The following is a 17,226-nucleotide window of genomic DNA, read 5'->3' as shown; positions in this document are numbered from 1 at the left end:
TGGAAACACTTCTTAGGCCAGAAAAATGAGAGAAGTGTGGTGGCAGAGAGCTCAAGAAGTTTGTAAAGCACCTCAGCCTCTTTCTGAGCCACAAAATCTTCCTTCAAGTGGACTAAACTCATAATCAGCTTGGGGAATAGATTTTCAGAGGGAATTAACCAAATTTTGCACCCTAGGGACTCTACAGAAACTATAGTATGGTTTCAGAATTTCAGTTTGGGGTGGGGAGATAGCATAATGGTTATGTAAACAGACTCTCATGCCTGAGGCTCCTAAATCCCAGGTTCAGTGCCTCACACCACCATAAGCCAGAGCTAAACAATGCTCTAGTGTTTGTCTCTGTCTCTCACTCTGTCTCTCTCTCTTTATCTCTCTCTCTGAATAATAATATTCAGAGAATAATATTTTAATAATAAAATATTTTAATATTTTAATAATAAAAATATATTTTATAATAATATTATAAAATAATATTTTCTCTCAAAAATAAAATAAATGAATAAATAAATAAATAAAAAAGAATTTCAATCTGAAGAATTGAGAGTTTGAAACAAGTTAATGAAGACTGGCCCAAAGATTCCATCTGTATCATTTCCAACACAAGTTTTTACACCTTTTTCAGATTTCCCCAGTAAGTCTTATTTGTCCTGCTGTGAGAATTTGATCAGCATCTATTTTCTCTTCTGCATAATTCTGTAATGAGAGTTTCACTCATATTTCTAAGAAACAGTGACAAAGTCAAAATGCAAGAATTTCTGCAGTTTTCAGTAGATCTGTACATACCTGCATGCACATATGTTCATGAAGCCATTCTGTTACATTTTTTTCTTGACTGAGAGAGAAATGCTTAGCTTACAGATGGCTGCAGCATAGGCTGCTGATAGAAAGCAGAAAAGGATGATGACCAAGTAATGGAAAAGATAGCTGCATTCAATATGCCTTTCCATTATAAGTAATCACATTTTAACAATACTGGAGTTAAAAAAAAGAAATGATGGGGAAGTGAGAGATAGAAGTTTGGACGTTATGATAGGAAAGGCTGTTCATTTATTATCTTGGAGCCCAGCGTAGCATGGAGTCATATCTGTAATATTAGAAATATTTGTTGAGCTTCTGCTTTGTAACCAGCGCTGTGTTCTGTCCTTTCACATTCATAATGATCATACCACAATTATTATTATTATTATTATTATTATTATTATTATTATTATTATTATTATTCTCTCCACTTTGGAGATGAGTAAATCAAGGCTTGGAAAATATAAGCAACTTGGCATGTTTACAGTGCTGCTGGAAAACAGAAGCAAGATTCAGGCCCAAGTCAACCAAATCCCACCCTACTTATATTCCTGATACCCTAGAGAAGAAACCATGGACAACCTTTAAAACCATACACAGGGGGAGTCAAACTTTTCACTATGAAAAGTGAAAAAGTAAGAGCACACAGGGTAGAGGAATTTGTAGTAAACATCAATGTGCACAGATCCGAAATGTATGTATATGCCACATGTCTACACAGACAATACATGCTCATGTCATTTGCAGTGACAGATTGTAACTATAATACACACTGCAGAAAACACTCTACAGGCTACAATCTTCAGTAAGCACAATGTGTACTTAACCCATTGTAGAATAAGGCAGAGTTGGCTTGATCTGTTTGTGTAAGAGACATATTCTTAAAAATACATTTAAATTGGTGTGTTGCACCAAAGTAGAAGACTCTGGGATGGGGGGAGAATGTTCAGGTCCTGGATCATGATGATAGAGGCAGACCTAGTAGGGGTGGAGTTATTATGTGGAAAACTGGGAAAGGTTATGCAAGTACAAACTATTGTATTTTACTGTTGACTGTAAACCATTAACCCCCTCCAATAAAGAAATAAAAAAAATAAGGGGAACAAAAAATACATTTAAAGTAAAAATATGTAGGAGCTGCGTGGTGGTGTACCTGGTTGAGCATACCTGTTAAAATGCACTAGGACCCAGGTTCGAAGCCCTGATCCCCACCTGCAGGGGAAAGCTTTGAGAAGTGAAGCAGTACTGCAAGTGTCTCTCTCTATCCTATCCCCCCTCTTCTCAATTTCCAGCTGTCTCTATCCAATAAATAAATAAATACTGAGGGAACAATATAAGTAAAAGTTAAAATGTGTGAACATTCAAGAAATAAACTTGTAGTTTCTAAATGCAAGATTATCCCAGCAACTGTAAAATCCTATTTTGATGACAAGTCACATACAAACTAACCTTCTGTGTCCTTTCTCTATACAGCTGAGAAAGAGGGTCTAAGTCAAGGACAAATTGGCTCAAGGAAGTGAGGACTCATGACTTTCAACATATCAAAGAGTTTTCACTTTGTCACAGTTACATTACTCTCAGAAGATATATTTTTGTTACCAGATAATTCATAATCATAATTGAACCTTCCCAGTTACTATTACGTTAAGGATCTAACCAAATATAAGAATCATTAATGTGTTAAGAAAATATATTAAGGGAGCCGTGTGGTGGCACAGTGGGTTAAACGCACATGGAGCCAAGCACAAAGACCGGTGTAATGATCCTGGTTCGAGCCCAGGGCTCCCCACCTGCAGGAGGTTTGCTTCACAGCAGGTCTGCAGGTGTCTATTTTTCTCTCCCCTCTCTGTCTTCCCCTCCTCTCGATTTCTCTCTGTCCTATCCAACAACAATGACAGCAATAACAACAACAACAATGATAAACAACAAGGGCAACAAAAGGGGAAAAATTAAAAAATAAAGTTTATTTTTTTAAAAAAAGGAAATATATTAGGAAAATCATAAAGGGTGAGCTTATATAGGAAAAAGTACAGTCCTCTTTAGGGAGTGAGTGTTTCTAAAGGAAGCAAAAAAGTGGGGCAGGGGTCAAGTACTTTAAGGCACTTATAAGCTTTTTCAGTCCCACCCGATCATTTATGATTGACCAATTCATAAATTGAGTGGGCTCACTTAGTCCTTGTGATTCACACAGGTGAAGGTGGGTGGTCAGTATGTAAGCTCACAGGTCATGCATTTTAGGTAGATCTTCTTGAATCACCGTGCATGGTCCTTGGATACATGATTTTCAGTCCACTAGCTTTCACCACACGATTTCCACCATCTTAGCTTCTCTCTCCTGGTTACTTACTCCAACATTTTGGTGTCAGAATTTACATTTATATCTCCATCTATTCATAGGAATAAGGGCAGGTATAAACTATTCATATCATTTGCACCTAGATGCACTTCTCCCCTCCCTGATCTAAAGAGGCTGTTGTGGACTTTCAGGAATACATTGTCTCTTTGTCAGCCATTTATATATCCATCCATTCATAGGAATAAGGGCAGGTATAAACTATTCATGTCATTTGCACCTAGATGCACTTCTCCCCTCCCTGGTCTAAAGAGGCTGTTGTGGACTTTCAGGAATACATTGCCTATTTGTCAGCCAAAGTTCTAAAGCATCCCACATCAGAATGATTGGGAAAGGCTCAGGGCAGAGTCTGGACTTCACACTTACAGCTAGTCATTATGGCAATACACTCCATCTCATTCCCTACTTATACAAATTGTTCATATTCCTTGTGAATGTCAGAGAAGACAGAGATTAAGATGACCACTAATTTTCTTGACAATTTTCTAAAAATGAAGCATATCAGCCCCTAGCTATTTTTTCTTATAGTATCCTTATTTTAATGTCTTTTTGATTTTTTATTATTATCTTTATTTATTTATTGGATAGAGACAGCCAGAAATCGAGACGGAATAGGGAGATAGAGAAGGTAAGAGAAAGAGACACCTGCAACTCTGCTTCACCACTCGTGAAGTTTTCCCCCTGCAGGTGGGGACTGGGGGCTTGAACCTGGTCCTTGCACATTGTAATGTGTCCTCTCAATCATCTATTGTTGGTGTGTCCATCTACTTACTGATTCCATTCTTACCCCTCACATGTCCTTAGGCGAGTCTGTGAGGCTAGATCTTAGTTTGTTTTTTCCATGGTTATATCCCAGTGCCCAGAAAAGCACCTGTGAGCTTACCTGCTTTTCCTGCAGAGAGAATGCCATCAAAATGCAGGACTTTAGTAGAGTCTAGGCTCTCTGATCCCAATCGTGTGAACATAAAAGTATCCATGAGCAAGCTAGCCGTTCCCTCCATGTGTGTTCCAATTTGTATTTTTGAAGCCCAAATGCACCACAATTGTGAGCAATAGTTGTATCAATGCACAGCTCAGGTATTTTATTTAGTTAACTACTTAGTCCTTTGCAAATATCTGGGATAATTTCTACTCATCTTCTTTGCTGGCCCTTTGAATTCTAGCTATGTTGGTTAGTGGAGGGAATTATTGTATAAGGTAAAATAGTTCAGTCCAAATGTTCTTCTAGAGCAAGAGCTATGAGAAAGGCACAGAACATAATATGACTTTTAAGTTATCCCAGTTTTTTTTATGTTTTACCACAAACAAAAAAAGTAGGAAATACATTCATAGATCTGTCCACAATCTTTGCTATGCAAACTCAGTGAGGATATCGCTGGGGAGATTGCTGTGGTGAAGTCATTTCCTTCACCTCATTTTAGATGAGATGTGAAGGGATCATGTTAAATGAGATAACCCAAACTGAGAAGAATAAATACCAAATGATCTCACTCCAAAGTGGAACTTAAGATAGCACAAAGTAAAACTTGGACTGGGTGTGGTACATTATACCAAAGCAAAGGATTCTGGGGAAGGTGGGGTTAGGAGCAAGCTGAGAGAGCTTTAGGATCCTGGTGTATGGTGGTGGAAAAGGACATACATGGGGGTGAGAGTGTTTGCAGGTACTAATCACAGGGAAATGAGAGATTGAACCCATGTGTCAATAATAGTACTACATGACCCATTAATTCCCTAATTAAAAAAAAATACACTTAAAAATAAAAAGATTATTTTGGTGAGCTGATTGTGTTGTCAATCCCATTACTTCTCCCCTGTCTGTTGGGAATACCTGGTAAGAGAAGATGAACCCAGTGGGTGTGGTGAGCTGACACCATGACTATAGCATAGGGCATAAATTAACAGGCGATTGTGGGTATGGGAGATTACTTAAAGGAGTGTCTGACAGAAGTTTGACCTTTTCTCCTGAGTCTGACTTTTAGTTCCTGTCCTGGTGGTTGGCTCCTAGGGCTGCATGTGTCGTAGCTAAACCCTGGTTGTACCCAATAAACCTGCCATTTTGATAAACCTTAAGCAAAAGGCCATAAGAGGTTTAATTTTTAGAATAAACATCCTCTCTTTTCTCAGGCATTTACTATTCTTCTCAATGAAGAGGGGATGTTTACCCCCTCTGGAATGTGGATCGACTTTATGACTTGCTTTGCCTGCCATGTGTGGAAGTGACAGTGTGTCATCTCCTGGTCGCCAAGAACATCGTGTTTTTAATTTCTTTTTCCACTGCTGTGAGAAAGCTGGGCCGAAACAAGCCTGCAGGCTTCAGGAGAAAGGACACAGGAGGAGGATGTGGGGTATAGCATGGAGGGGTATAACAAAGAGAGGCAGTCCCTACCCTGGCAGCCAGGATTTGCATAGACACTATGCAGATGCCTCTTAAAAAGAGGCACACACAGTGCCAGTGAATGTTGGCCATTGGTTACACAGTATTGTTGGGATAATGGATAACAGAGATCAACAGTCAACATGTGTCAACACAAATAGAAAACCACTAAATCTCCCTCAAGTCAATGGGAACCACAGACTGATATTCCTCAGGAGAGTCACAAGACAGCAAAGTCCTAAGTGACTAGCATTTTTCTAAAACAAATGCATCTATAATATTTTTATATTTAACCATAAAACCATGTTCGTTTTAGGAACATCTCTGCCAACAAAATGAATACTCACATCAGGAAAATGACTCAGTAACTCTTGCACAACTTGATTTTTTTTAATGGTATCATGAAAAAATAATGCAAAGGCCCAGACTAGCAATAGTGCCAAAGACCAAACCCTAGAGAAAAGTGCATCCAATATCCTCAGAATCATGGCAGGAAGGAATCTCAGGGTGGATGACTGAGGACCTTCTTACAGAAAACACAGCCGTCAACACAGTTCAATTCTGTGAAGAGTAATGAAGGAAATGTCTCAAGAATGAAGAAAATACTTTCTCTCTTTTTTCCCCCTCCAGGGTTATTGCTGAGGTTCAGTGCCAGCACTATGGATCCACTGCTCCTGGCGGCCATTTTTTTTTATTTTATTGGATAAGACAGAGATAAATTGGGGGGGGGGGTTAAAGAGGGAGAGAGAAGCAGACCTCCTGAAAGTTGGAGCATGGGCTTGAACCCAGATCCTCCCTTGGGTCCTTGCACTTAGTACTACATATGCTCAGCCAGGTGTGCCACCATGCAGCCCCTGAAAAAAAAATCTCCCCATGTGGAACTAGTTAAGGTACTTGGAATGAGAAGAGTACTCATTAGAACTATGTTCTCCAAAATATTAATCACTGGTTAACATGCAACTATACTTAAATTAAAATTCAGTGGAATTAAAATCTCAGTTCCTAGGTTTATTAGTCATATTTTAGGGATCAAGGACTACCATATAGCTGGCAGATACAGAATATCTCCACCACTGTAAAAGTCTCATTGAATAAGACTATAAAAATAGCCAAGTCAAGCAAAAGGAGAGACCTGGCCATGCCTCTAACTCAAGTTACCAGTTCCAGCCCTCACCCCACCCAACTACAGCTTTAGAAGACACAAGTCTTTCAGTGAAAGTAGTTGAGGGTCATCAACTAAAGTCATTGAAACTATGGCGGGCGGCGGGGGGGTGTCCACAAGGCTTGGGAACTTAGCTTTCCACAGTAGAAAATGTCATTTAAGATCTTAGTCTAAATATTCCAATTGCTTCTGACTTCAAAAATTAGTCAGTTAACCCAGCAGTCACAGGGGATGGCCTACACTAAATGCACAGCATTTAGAGCCTGATTTGCAGAATTATACCCCAGGAGCTGAAGCTTCCCACAGTGTAGTAGTATGGGGGGGGGGGGGGGAGTCTAGTCACCGTACTCGGTTCCATAGTAAATCACTTAGCTTTCTGTCTAAATCATTTCCACCCCAAGATAAGAATTCTGAATAATACCAGATGTATTATATAGAAAGTATGGTAGTTTAGAAAATAAACTAAAAATCTGGAACTTACACAATTGTCAAAACGCAGGAATGTCTATACTCTTTGAAAACAAGAACAGGGAGACATAAGGAAAGAACAGAGTGAGATAGAGGTGGAGATAGCTAGATGTACTGAAGCAAAGAAAAGCACACATGAATCCTAGCAGGCAATAAAGTCAGAGTCAGCAGGAGTGATGTAACTGAAAACCACATTTACTGGCTTCTCAAATTGTCAAGGGCACACAAGTCACTAAGGGGATCTTGTTAAAAATGAAGGTTCTGAACTCCGTATCCCATCCCATCCCATCCCCTGATAGCTTTCTTATTCTTTATCCCTGTGGGAGTATGGACCCAGGGTCATTATGGGTTGCAGAAGGTGGAAGGTCTGGCTTCTGTAATTGCTTCCCTGCTGAACATGGGCATTGACAGGTCGATTCATACTCCCAGTCTGTCTCTGTCATTCCCTAGTGGGGTGGGGCTCTGGGGCAGTGGGGCTCCAGGACACATTGGTGGGATCCTCTGTGCAGGGAAGTTGGTTTGGCATTATGGTAGCATCTGGAACCTGGTGGCTGAAAAAAGAGTTAACATATAGAGTCAAACAAACTGTTGACTAACCATGAACCTAGAGGCTGGAATAGTTCAGATGATGAGTTGGAGGTGGGGGGGAGGGTTTCTGTTTTGTAGATAGTAGGCCTATTTTAGTTATATTCCAAAGGGCCAACGGGGTTAAAGAATAAGAACGGTATCAGAGGAGGGGATGGATATGGAGTTCTGGTGGTAGGAATTGTGTGGAGTTGTACCTCTCTTATCCTATGGTTTTTTGTCAGTGTTTCCTTTTTATAAATAAAAATTGGGGGGGGATGCCAAGCATTGTATTCCAAGGGGAAAGAAAAATACAGGTTCTGAGTCAAAAGTTCTGGGGTGGCTCTATAACCCCAAATTTATCAGCTGATGTTGCCTCTGCTAGTCTGGAGATCAAGTTTAGAAATAAAAAGAGAGGGTCAACTGTGAAACCTTCCCAAGTCAGAAGACAATGCTTTGAAAATCACATTGTCAGAGGAGGGGATGGGATACAGAGTTCTGGTGGTGGGAATTGTGTGGAGTTGTACCCCTCTTATACTATGGTTTTGTCAGTGTTTACTTTTTATAAATAAAAAAAATCACATTGTTAGGTAATGGAGCAGAAAATGGATTACGACCTCGACCTTTATTAGGCAAATAGAGCAAGAGCAAATAACATCGAAACAAACAAAAAAAATTTCAAAATATAATGCAAAACAAAATTTACTATTTTAATTATTTTTTATGACTCAGTGGTGAATAAACCCTATACCCTCATGCATATACCTTACTTTTCCAAGACTTTTTTTTAATCTTTGTATTTTAAAAAGAGAAATACATCACAGCTGTTCTATCGCTTATAGTGCTTCCATGTGGTGTTGGGGCTCAACCTCTGTTGTGTGCATGTTCTATGGGTGATCTATTTCCCAGGCTCTGTTTTTTTCACTTAGTGAATTTATAGTGGCTTATAATATTGTAAAATTACAGGGATACAGTTCCACATCACACCCAATCAGGTATGAAGAGCCCTCAAACAAGTAAGAATGGGAATATCTTATGATTATGATTCAGCAATACCACTTGTGTATATATCCAAAGTATATGAAAACATTACTTTGAAGAAACATATGCAGCCCTAAGTACATAGTCGCACGCACTATTTACGACAGTCAAAGGTTGAAATAATCAAAGTGCCCATCAACATATGACTGCAATAGAATGTTGTGGGATATATACTCAAAGTAATATTACTCTGTAATTTAAAAAGACGAAATTGTGTCCTTTGGGATAAATGGATGGTACTGAAAGTGATTATGTTTAGTAATATAACTAGGGAGGTGAAAAAAGACAGATAGTTTCATACATATGAGGAATATAGAGAGCTGAAACACATAAACTTAAAAATAAAAAGAAGTGCCCTGCTTTTAATATTTGTAAGAATAAAACTTGCTGGCATTAAATATGTCCCTATAGTGGTGTGAGACCACTAGTCATCATTCCAAACCAGACTACATCCATTAAATACTATATCACCCGTCTCCCTGACCTCAGATCCAAGTAAACTTTTTACTTAAGTTTCTCTCTCTGTCTGTCTGTCTGTCTCTCTCTCTCTCTCTTTCTCTCCGTGTGTGTGTGTGTGTGTGTGTGTGTGTGTGTGTGTGTGTGTCTTTCTCTCTTTGAATTACTTATTCTAGGTAGTTAATGTACATGGAATCATTTACTTGTTCATTTGTGACGGACTTGGTTTATTCAACATAATGTTTAGAGATTCCCTTCATGTTGCAGCACATATTAGAATTCTATATCTCTATGAGGATGAAAAAGAAATATTCCATTAGTGTTACAGCTCTTTTGGAATTAGTCTAGCAGGTCTTCTGGTCTTACCAGAAGCCCCCCCACCACCAAATAAACAAACAAATAAATAAATATTACATTAAACATACATATATATACTAAAGTAGTATATACAAAATCAATAGATAGATAGATAGATAGATAGATAGATAGATAGATAGATAGATAGACTGATATGACACTTTCTTTGTCAACTGCTGATGGGCCCTTGGGTTGAAGTTACCTTTGCTTATTGTGAATAATGTTGTCATGAGCACTGGTATGCAATACCTTAGCCACTGTTTTTGTTTCTTTTGGGGGTATACTCAGAAGTGAAACTATTGGGTTACATTTTATGAGGAATAGTCATACTTTGATTGATTCACTTTATATTCCGACCAACAATGCAGGCGGATTCTAATTACTCTGCAACTTTGCCAACACTTGTCAAATTTTTTTTTAATTTATATAAGCAACCCTACTGGAATATCTCATTGTGGTTTTACATTCCCTTTGCTAGTGAATAATAATGCTCAGCACCTTCTTAAATGCTCGTTGGTCATGCCTTCTTCATAGAAAAAAAAGTATTCAAATCCTATGACTATTTTTCAGTGTTGTTTATGGTATTGACTGTATATATGCTGGATATTATTTTTTCTATTTTTTCTTACAGATGTCTGTATTTATTTACACAAGAAAGGGGGGAGAGAGAACCAGAGCATCACTATGACATGCACAATGCAAGACTCCATGCTTGAGAGTTTAATACCCTACTTAATGCGCCACCTCCTTGGCCACTACACTTTAGTTTTTTATTTGTTTATTTGTTTGCTTGTTTTTATCAGATTTGAGAGTTGTAAATATTTTCTCCCACTCTGTGAGTTGCCTTTACACTCCATTAATTGTGTTCTTTTTTAGTTATTTTTATATTTTTTAAAATGTTATATTTTACAGAGAACATTTCCATGAAGCAGAGAAAGGAAAACAGAGAGGAAGAGGGAGAAAGAAAGAGAGAAATAGAGGAGGAGAGAGATAAAGACACAGAAAGTCATCACTCTGGTACATGCACTTCAGGAATTGTATTGGGAATCTTAGCATGAAAGTCTGATGCTCTACCGTTTGAGATATTTCCCCAATTATTGATTGTCTTTGATGTACAGTCTTTAATTCTGATGTACTATACTTATTTTTTTTCCACTTCTACACCACTTGTGAAGCTTTCCCCCTGCAGGATGAGAGACTCAAACCTGGGTCCTTGCACATTATAACATGTGCGCTCAACCAGGTACGCCACCACATGGCCCCACCTATATTTATTTTTAACCTTTTATCTTTTCTTCACTAGACCAAAGTTTTTGTGACACATCAAAAAATAATATGAAGAGTGACATGAAGATTTATTTTCTATGCTTTCCTGCATCTAAGAGTATTATAATTAACTCTTACATTTACATCTCTCATCCATTTTGAGTACATTTTTTGTATAAGGACAACAAACCATTTTATTCTATTACACCATGATTTCCAGTTTTGCCAGCATTGTTTACTGAACAAAACTATCTTTTATGTATTGAATAGTCAGTACTATTGCTGAAAATCATTTGACTATATGTGTAAGGACTTATTTCTAGACTCTTTATTATAGAATATATTAACCAATGAATCTATTTTTATTCCAGTACTATACTGTTTTGATTACCATAACTTTGAGTAAAAAAAAAAAGAAATGTGAGCATTTAACTTGGTTTATAATTTTCATATTGTTTTGGATATTTGAGGTCCCTTGAGATTCCATAGAAATTTTAAATTGGGATTTTCTACTAAAAAAAAAGCACTGGAATTTATAAATTTCTAAATCTGTAAATCACGTTGATAGTGTTTTAACAGTATTAAGTCTTCCATTCACAAACACAGATGTTTTTCATTGTCAAGTATTTGTTCTTTCTGTCATCATAAGCCCTTTTAAGGGCCTCTTCAGGATATTGCTTGCACTTGCTATAAAGCAGCAATGGTAGGGACTGCCTCACTCTTCAGGAGGTGGCTAGGTCATGCTACTATGTCACTGGAGAAAGACTGGTCCTGAATTGAGTGCAGCCTAGAATGTCCCCCAGCTGTGACAATGGACTATGAACTCAAACTGACAGGTACTCAGAGGTTATACAAGATCTTCACATGCCATACATCAGACAAGAAACTAATCACCAAAATATATAAAGAGCTCAGCAAACTTAGCACCAAAAAAGCAAATGACCCCATCCAAAAATGGGCAGAGGATATGAACAAAACATTCACCTCAGAGGAGATCCAAAAGGCTAACAAACATATGAAAAACTGCTCTAGGTCACTGATTGTCAGAGAAGTGCAAATTAAGACAACACTGAGATACCACCTCACTCCTGTAAGAATTGCATACATCAAAAAGGACAGCAGCAACAAATGCTGGAGAGGTTGTGGGGACAGAGGAACCCTTTTACATTGCTGGTGGGAATGTAAATTGGTCCAGCCTCTGTGGAGAGCAGTCTGGAAAACTCTCAGAAGGCTAGACATGGACCTTCCATATGATCCAGTAATTCCTCTCCTGGGGTACCCCAAGGACTCCATAACACCCAACCAAAAAGAGGTGTGTACTCCTATGTTCATAGCAGCACAATTCATAACAGCTAAAACCTGGAAGCAACCCAGGTGCCCAACAACAGATGAGTGGCTGAGAAAGCTGTGGTATATATACACAATGGAATACTATGCAGCTATCAAACAATGAACCCACCTTCTCTGACCTATCTTGGACAGAGCTAGAAGGAATTATGTTAAGTGAGCTAAGTCAGAAAGGCTCCTAAATACATGCCCTGGGTCAGACTGATGTGACAAACAGTTAACTGTATAATAAGGAGGCACCTAAAGCTAAGAGCATAGCAGATGAGATTTGGGGTCTTCATGTTGGAATAAGCTAGGAAGTCGATTTTCGGTATATTCCAAGGGGCCTATGACTTTACTAATTTTTACCTGAGCCCAACAGCTATCATGCAGGTGGGGCAGGATTACTGTCTGAGAAGATGGTGTCAGAGTTGAGGATAGGACTGGAAAGCTGGATTGGAGGAGAGAGAAGCTCCAAAACATGGGAAAAGTATGTAAATACCATTAAAAACCCCACAGATCTGACCTAGGGCACATGTCTGTTCATATTTAGCACAGGAGCCTGTGTAACCTCTGCATCCCTGTCAATCTGAGCTCACAGTCCATGGTCAAGGCTAGGAACATTATAGGCAGCACTCATTTCAGGGCCAGCCTTTGCTTTATATCTTTTCTTTTTCTTCGCTTCATATCATTTTTAAAAATCTATTTGTTTGTAAAATGGAAACACTGACAAGACCATAGGATAAGAGGGGTACAATTCTCACCACCGGAATTCCGTATGCATCCCCTCTCCTGATAGCATATGTTCCTATTCTTTAACCTCGTGGGAGTATGGACCCAAGGTCATTGTGGGATGCAGAAGGTGGAAGGCTTGGTTTCTGTAGTTGCTTCCCCGCTCAACATGGGCATTGACAGGTCGATCCATACTCCCAGTCTGTCTCTCTCTTTTAGTGGGGCGGGGTTCTGGGGAAGTGGATCTCTAGGACACATTGGTGGGGTCATCTGTCCAGGGAAGTCTGGTTGGTATCATGGTAGCATCTGGAACCTGGTGGCTGAAAAAGAGTTAACATACAAAGCCATACAAATTATTGATTAATCATGAACCTAAAGGCTAGAATAATGCAGATGAAGAGCTGGGGTCTCAGTTTTGGAAACAGCTGGTAGGTCTATTTTATTTTTGCTTTATATCTTAATGTTTTTCAGTCACCAAGTTGCAGATGCTACCATGATGCCAACTTGACATTCCTGGGCAGACGATCTCACTAATGTGTCCAGAAGCCCCATCTCCCCAGAGCCCTACCCCACTAGGGAAACATATAAATAGGCTGTGGGTATGGATCAATCTGCAACACCCATGTCCAGCAGAGAAGCAATTATAGAAGCCAGAACTCCCACCTTCTGCATCCCCAAAAGAATTTTGGTCTATATTCTCAGAGGCACAGAAATGTTAGGGGAAGATAACTAGAGGGCTCAGGATCCAGAGATAGAAGAGGCAAAAAAGGAAGGACACTCTGAAACAGTAAAAGCTGTAGGTGTGACTTAGGAAGAAAAGGCAGACCCTAGGAAAAATTAGCAAAACGCATGAATATAGACATATAGTTATAGAAATAATAGTCAACCCATATCTGTGACTAGGAGAACTACTGCAGTTTCCAATGGACGGAATGGAGACACAGAACTCTGGTGGTGAGAGAGGTGTGGAATTATACCCCTGTTATAATTTTGTAAATCAATATTAAATTACCAATAATTTTTAATAGTTCTTTTGTCATCACATTAGGTATTCTAATGTGTAAATAATTACCTCCATCATTAAATGTATTCCTAAGTGTTTCAACTGCTTAGATACTACTGTGAATATAACTACATTTAAAATAAAATTTCCCTTGGGAATTACTCATTGTGAATATATAAAGTACAACTGATTCTGTACTCTACAATTTTGCTAAATTTGTGTTTTAGATTTAACAGTTGGGTTTTTTTTTTCTTTGAATGAGCTATATGTGCTTTCTATATAAGATCATGTCATCTGCTCACCCTTTACCCCTTCGTTCCAGTTAGAACAGATGTGGCAAAACTAGTCATTGTTCAACTGTTGTTGATCTTCAAGGGGAAAAAAGACTTCAGTCTTTAATAAATACTGACTGTAGCTTGGGAGTTTTCCATATAGAACTTTTACTATATAAGGAAGTTTCCTTCTATTTCCAGTGTTTAATTTTGCATATAGTACCCTAAAGTATAATAATCTAATTTTAACTGGCGTCAGCTTTATTTTAATCACAATTTCTCTGCAGCCCTGCACAGCCCATTAACAATTTCATAAAGAAAGTGTGTGTATGTGTTTGTGTGGTTAGTACCTTCTGCATATGTGATATAACTGCTCCAGGAATACTTTTTCACTCAAGTAGAACAGCAGAGAGACACCACAGCAACAGAGCTTCCTCTATCATTATGACGTGTTTCATATGGTGCCAGGGCTCAAACCTCTGTTGAAGGTCTGGCAAAGCATGTACCTCTCTAGCCTCTAACAAATTACATTTTTCACACTTTTGGATCAACAAGATTACCTTATGATTATTTTATACTTTTAGTTTCTTAAGTTATGATTTAAAAGGTGTATTTCTAAGGAAACACTACAACTATACTGGCTTTTACTTACTTTTATTAAACATCTTTTTAGTCTTTATACACCTTCCATTGACTGTCTAGCACCTTTTCATTTCAACCGGAAATACTACATTACTATTTCCTGTGGTGTGGTGTAGATCTAGTGAGAATAAACACTCGTCTTTTATTTTATTTTTTCCCTTTATCTCAGGATGTCTTAAGTCTACCCTCATTTTGGAGACTAGTTTTGCCAGATACAGAAATCACAGTTCCTAGTTTTTCTTAGGTACTTTAAATATGTTCTCTGGGGGGAACTAGTGGGGGTTGTATTATTATATGGAAAACTGAGAAATGTTATGCATGTACAAACTATTGTATTTACTGTTGAATGTAAAACATTAATTCCCCAATAAAGAAATTAAAAAAGAAAAGAAAAAATATGTCCTCTGGGTTCTACAATTTTTAATGAAAATTTGACTTTTTTCCCCCAGGCTTTCTATTCCCCTTCACTCCAGGGTTATTGTGGGGGCTTAGTCCCTAAGAAATCCATAGCTCTGAAAGCAATTTTCTTCCTTTTTTTTTTTTTCTTTGATAGGACAGAAAGAAACTGAGATGGGAGGAAGAGAAGGAGAAAGACACCTGCAGTACTGCTTCACCACTTCTGAAGCCTCCCTTCTGCAGGCAGGGATCTCTGCACATGGTAAAATGTGTGCTTTCTGCCAGGTGCACCACTTACAGGCCCAAAGTTTTGTTTATGAATTCATTTATTTATTTACTTGACATGTGACAAGTTGAGTCGCTTTTTCTGTAATTGTTGCTGGGGCTTCACCATGCTAAGCCAACAATTTTCAGATAGACAATGAAACAGAGTCAGAGGGAGAAAGGAAAAGATATCACAGCACCAAAGCTTCCTTTAGTGCTTGGGGGTGAGGCTCAAATCAAAGTTGGACATATGACAAATAGACAAGCTATCCACGCTATATCCAAGCTCTTGCCAGTTATTTTGTTTATTTATTTATTTATTTATTTATTATGCCTCCAGGGTTATCGCTGGGGATCAGTACCTGCACTACAAATCCACTGCTCCTGTGGCCTTTTTTATAATAAGCCAGAGAGAAACTGAGAGGGGGGAGGGGAGATAGGGAGACAGAGAGACACCTTAAGACTTGCTTCACTGCTTGTGAAGTGAGCCCCCTGCATGTAGAGAGCCAAAGGTGGGGGCTTGAACCTGGATCTTTGCATGGGTGTTGTGCATATCTTAATCAGGTGTACCACCACCTGACGCCCAGCTTCATGATTCTCTGTGCATCTAGGTTTTTCTAGTTTTATTGTAAGCTTCATTATGGATCTGCTTGGTTTTATTTTATTTTATTTTTAAAGATTTTATTTATCAGTGAACATAGGAGGAAAGAAAAAGAGCCAGACATCACTCTGGTACATGTGCTGCCAGGGACTTCATGCTTCAGAGTCTGATGCTTTATCCACTGCGCCACCTCCTGGACCACTGCTTGGTTTTCTATGGTGTTTCTTGGGTTGCAAATTGACGCTATTGAAAATATCAGTTCTGAGGAGTCGGGTGGTTGCATAGCAGGTTAAGCGAACGTGGCACAAAGCGCAAGGACCAGTGTAAGGATCCCAGTTCAAGCACCCGGCGGCTCCCTCCCTCTAGGGGAGTCACTTCACAGGTGGTGAAGCAGGTCTGCAGGTGTCTATCTTTCTCTCTCCCTCTCTGTCTTCCCCTGGTCTCTCCATTCCTCTTTGTCCTATCTAACAATGACGACATCAACAACAACAACTAAAACAACTATGAAAAACAAAAAAGGAAAATAAATAAATATTAAAAAATAAATAAAATAAAATAAAATAAAATATCAGTTCTGGGATCTTTGCAGAAACTAATTTCCAAATAATTTCTCTACCCTTCACTCTCAGCCTCTGTATCTTCCTCTAATGCATGTTTTAGCATATTTTATTGTTCCTTACCAGTTCCTTACACTGCACTGACTTTTCCTCAGTCTCTTTAAGTTTTCTCTCTTTTCCCCAGACTACATCTTTTTCTTTTTCCTGTTTTAAAAGAGGCAAATTTCTTCTTCCACCTCTTTAAATTTGCTGGGACTTGTGAATTCCTCACTTCAGCCACTATATATATATATATATTTAATTTTCAGAATTTCTACTTGGTCCACATTTGTGATTTATGTGTTTTCATTTTGTTCATTTCATTCAAATGGCAACTCCTTAATGTCCTTTGTCTATATTTTCTCTTAGCTCTTTGAATATTAATTCAGAGAGAATTCAATATGATTAATTCAGAGAACTGACTCTGTAAATAGAGTGCATGCCTGCTATACATGAGGCCCTGAAGTCAATGCTTGGAATCACATGAGAATACCAAAACACAAGTGGAATTACATGGATTTTACAGCAGAGCTTTCCTGTCCTTCCTCCTTTTGT

At 38.5% G+C, this 17,226-nt stretch overlaps 1 protein-coding gene and 1 non-coding gene across 5 annotated transcripts in view; one reads left to right on the top strand and one right to left on the bottom strand.

Annotated features, from left to right (window-relative positions):
• Nucleotides 1-17,226, bottom strand: part of GABRB3 (gamma-aminobutyric acid type A receptor subunit beta3) — a 266,967-nt gene that overhangs the window by 61,002 nt on the left and 188,739 nt on the right. The gene's annotated exons all lie outside the window — the stretch shown is intronic.
• LOC132535042 (U7 small nuclear RNA) lies at nt 9,534-9,594 on the top strand. The gene has a single exon (XR_009546826.1). It is a non-coding gene; the product is annotated as a U7 small nuclear RNA (small nuclear RNA).

This window comes from Erinaceus europaeus, chromosome 20 (assembly GCF_950295315.1).
Source record: "Erinaceus europaeus chromosome 20, mEriEur2.1, whole genome shotgun sequence".
In the NCBI taxonomy this organism is placed as follows: domain Eukaryota; kingdom Metazoa; phylum Chordata; class Mammalia; order Eulipotyphla; family Erinaceidae; genus Erinaceus; species Erinaceus europaeus.
This window is presented reverse-complemented; position numbering and strand designations above follow the sequence as displayed.